The sequence below is a fragment of the Lathyrus oleraceus genome, chromosome 5 (genome assembly GCF_024323335.1).
Source record: "Lathyrus oleraceus cultivar Zhongwan6 chromosome 5, CAAS_Psat_ZW6_1.0, whole genome shotgun sequence".
Lineage (NCBI taxonomy): Eukaryota > Viridiplantae > Streptophyta > Magnoliopsida > Fabales > Fabaceae > Lathyrus > Lathyrus oleraceus.
Genome location: NC_066583.1, coordinates 15347247 through 15351570, shown reverse-complemented (window position 1 = coordinate 15351570; position 4324 = coordinate 15347247). Strand labels below are relative to the sequence as shown.

Below are 4324 nucleotides of genomic sequence, written 5' to 3'. Positions count from 1 at the left end.
ATCATATTAATCCACTAAAATCTACAAAATGAAATAACCAAAATCTAATGACTAAAACGTAATCATGGCATGGTTAATCAAATGAAAATTAATTCTGAAAAATTAAGAAATTAAATCTAATCTAAAAAAAATGATTAAACCTAATTTCTAACTAGTTGCCTAATTAACCTAATGAATCAATTAAAATGAAATTAAATCCTAATGTCTAAAATAAAAACTCAAGAAAGTTACCTAATCTTAACAAGAACAAGATCAAAACAATCTAATCAGCTGAAATTTAGCAAGATAAAAATAAATTAATTAGGCTAATAATGGATTAATGGGGTTTTAATGAGGGTTAACATCAACATGGGCCAGGTGGTGTGTAAAACGGATTGGGGGAGTATGAATGGATATACAGAACAGTTTTCTTGGGCCAAAGGCCCAAGTCCTTAATATGAGAACCCGAATTCACCGTGAATGTGACTCGCCAAGAACTTCCTAAAGAAACTCATGAATTCGCACGAACGCCCGCATCCAGGAAAATGCCGAAGCTTAACGCTCCATGTCGCGGCTGCGAAAATGATTCCGTCTTCCTCTTCTTGATTTCCTTTTTGATCTTCTGCGTTTTCTCTTCTTCTTCGATTCTTCCTGTTTCTATTGTTTTTCGTTATTCCGTTTCTGTTGCTGTTGAGTGAAATCTTGGTTTGAGTTTTGTTGGAAATGTGGAAATGGTTGTTCTGGAAAAATGAAGCTTGTTGAGGACTGAAGTTTGTATTCGTTTTTTGTTGGGCGATGGAGAAAAAGGTGGAGACGAAAACTGAAGATGAATTCAGTTCTGTGGGTTAAGGGGAAGCGATTTTGGTTGGGTTCTATGGAGAGAGGTTGGTTGGGTTGAAGGGTTTTATGGGCGTTTTGTAGAAAGGGGTGTGAAGTGGGTTGATATCTGAGGGAAGGGAGGGTTTGCAAGTTATGTAGGAGTTGTTTTTGAAGGTGATTGTAGGTTAAAGATGGGAGTGGAAGGTTGTGGTTGGGTTAGAAGGAATGAAGAATCGTTATTGAAGGGTTATTGAAGATGGTTATGATAGTTGGAGGGAGTTCCAGTCAGGGTAATTGTAGTTATGTTATCGTAGTTGGAAATTGGCTATGTATTCAGATAGAGATTGGTTTTTGGTTGAGAAATTTTTGTGGAAGATCAAAAGAATTCCTTTTGAGTTTACTGTTGTGAATCTCTTGACAGTAGGGTTAGTGTGAAGCTTCCGGTTTTTGTCGGTTGCGAGATTGGAAGGGTTATATGGTACTTGGAGAGTTGGAGCAGTTAGAGTACGTTGGGATTTCTTTTGGAATCCTGTTATCGGTTTTTTATGATAGTTATGATTCGATTCGCCAATTTCAGTTATTCGGTTGAGGAGGTTATAGGTTGTAGATTCAGTTAGAGAGAGATTTCATTCTGATGGAGATTCGGTTAGAAGTTGAGAAGTGGTTAATGTCGGTTGGGAATTCGGTTGAGATTATTTGGTTAAGTTCAACATGTTTTGGAATTTTTGGTTCTGTTATAGTGTGAAAACAATACTGTTGAGAGAGGGCGTGAGAATTATGTTATGTCGGTTGTTGAGATTGGCTAGTGGTGAAATCTGAGTTTCCAGTTTATGGTTTTTTCCAGGTTGCTTTTGTGAGTTAGAGTTGAGCTTCCAACATATGTTCCCTCCAAAAAGCTCAAGGCGATTATGATGATTTCCACTGAGAAGATGCAGTAGGAGTAACTGTTAACACACTAGTTGCATCCATGGAAGCTTTAGACATTGAGGTGCCATTTCTATTGTAGGTTTCTTTTATTTTATGAAGTTGACAACAACCGAAGCTAGCTAGTTTTGGTGATTAGTGTAGGGATGATCAGCTCCTTCTACGATATGTAATGTATGGTTCGGTAGAATCTGAGCAAACTGAAATGCATCTTCAACAGATATAACTGTGTATGAAGAACCATGAACTGTAAGGACCCTGCATTTTATATCAATCCGAAGGCATGCTTCGTGCATGTTTGTATCTAAGCGATCCAGCAAACTTTCCACAGTCACACGGTAATTAGGACTTCCTGGTTTCTTCACGTCAATGAAACCATCCTCCTTAATCCTCTCCATATAGTTTTTCCCGAGGCGTTCTTCAATTCCCGCCTTCAGATGATAGCGTCCAGAGATATTGACGACAGTTTTGACGTCATTATATTTTAAAGCATAGAGAAGCATCACTCCAGCACCTTTACCATGCCCAACAATTGCAGTCACCCGACAGTTTAATCCATGGAAATGTTGAGTCACAACATGTAAATCATCAGCCTCTCTCCAGTAGTAACCATACTGAAACGAACCATCACTTTCCCCATTTCAAGAAAAGTCAAAGCGGAAAGAACTGATTCCAGCTTTTTCCAATGCAGCAGCAAGGTTCACTATGGTATATTCTTATAGGATCGAAAACCGTGGCACAAGATAACAATCTGTTTGGTTTCAGAATCATGCAATATGCCAACTAGTTTTTCACCGTGCTTATTGGGTATTACGACTCTCTTTTGCTCAAAACCTAGGATTTTTGCAGATAGAGCCATGTTGAAGTTAAGGGCGCTTCTGGTTATTGGTTTGCAATTGGGAAGAATAGAAAAACGAAGGTGGTGATGAAAGAAGGAAGGAGTTAAAGAAAGTGGTGAACTTGATAATAGTGAGAGTGAGTGAACATTTTGTACAACAAAGGTGTTCATTGCGGAAAGAGTTGTGAATTTTCATTCACTTGCGAATTTCAGATAACACACTTTTATCATTGTTTTCTTTTTATTGTAAATTTGTGTTTTGAAGTTGAATGAAAGGTTTATAAGTAGTTAGAGTTCAAAATATATGTGGATGGTTTATTCATGGAATTGGAGTTTTGAAAATTGGTTTCAAATGGTTATGTATCAAAAATGGCTTTGTATTAAAAATGATTTTTAAATGGTAATGGAAATGGAAATGGTGTATTAAAACAATGGTTGAATGATAAATGTAGCAAATGAAATGGGATTAATGTGTATATGGAAATTGAATCAATGCATTAATGGATGAATTGCAATTGACTCATGTTGAATGAATATGAATGCAAGGATGGTTTGAAAGTGGAATTTAGATTAAAAGATGGTTAATGGGCTAGTATTAAAAGAGAAACATGATTTAAAGTGCGAGAAAAGAATATGGTTTAAGGTTGAAACATGAACATGAATAAAAGTGAGAATGACATTGGTTTAAAGTGGACATGTATCACAATAAGACGGTTGGAAGAGATGGTTGACTTTGGTCAACTGTTTGACCAAAAAGTCAATAGTCGACAAAAAACAACTTAGGTAGAAATGTGTATTTTCTTATGGAAAAATAAAAATGGACCACGATGACTATGTGATCAGTGCATTTTGGATGCACGTTCTTCCATGTTTGTACTTAACATTTCTTCGATTTGCTTTGATTATTTTTATGTTTTAATGTGTTTTCATAATTTATGTTATTTTTGCACTTATTTAATTTTCGTATTTAATTTTCAGCATTAGCAGCTTTCGCGAGAAAAATCATATCTTGAGCTAGGAGTATCGGATTGAGACGTGCTACCAGTCGATGGAAAGCTAAGAAAAAGATCTGCAACTTTTGTTCAGAAGTAGAGAGCTGAATCAGACTGTAGAAGGGCCAAAAAAGTCGTTGAAGTTGCAGCATTAGTTTTATTTAAGTTTTGGGTCATTAGTTTTGAGCTTGGGTTATGTTTTCGATCCAGTTGGGTTGTAAACCAAATTCCTTGTTTTCCATATACCTAGCAGCCGCATAATAGGAGGATCATCACTATTCACAAAATACTTGAAAGCTTTGGCAAGAATTCTCATGAAGAACTAATCGATTCAAACAATTTGCTGTATTCGGATTCCGATACCTTGAGATTTTAGTAATTCTTATTCAGGTTTTTTATTTCTTTCCATATTAATATATGTATTTTGTTTGCTTAATCCGATTTACATATGCTATATTGATTTAATCCGATTGATTGTGTGATCCTAACTATAGTCACGATTTCGTTTGCTTAATTCGTTATCGAGTCTGTTTAATTCATGTTTGCTTAATTCATGAAACTTAATCCCGTTTGCTTAATTCGGATAATAGGAACATACAACTTATACTATCAATTGCGTTTGTCAGTTGATATTATAATCGAATAGGAATAGTTAATCTACGGTTGGAATTACGATAGTCGATGATAGGCAAAGACCGAATCAGTAAATTGTTGTTACAGCTTATTTCAATAATCACTTATTTTAATCTATTTTTTTAATTGAATCCTAAAC

The 4324-nt window shown here is 35.6% G+C and overlaps 1 pseudogene; it reads right to left on the bottom strand.

The window, feature by feature from the left end:
* Nucleotides 1-976: 976 nt before the first annotated feature.
* LOC127085020 (uncharacterized) lies at nt 977-2984 on the bottom strand (annotated as a pseudogene).
* Nucleotides 2985-4324: the final 1340 nt, after the last annotated feature.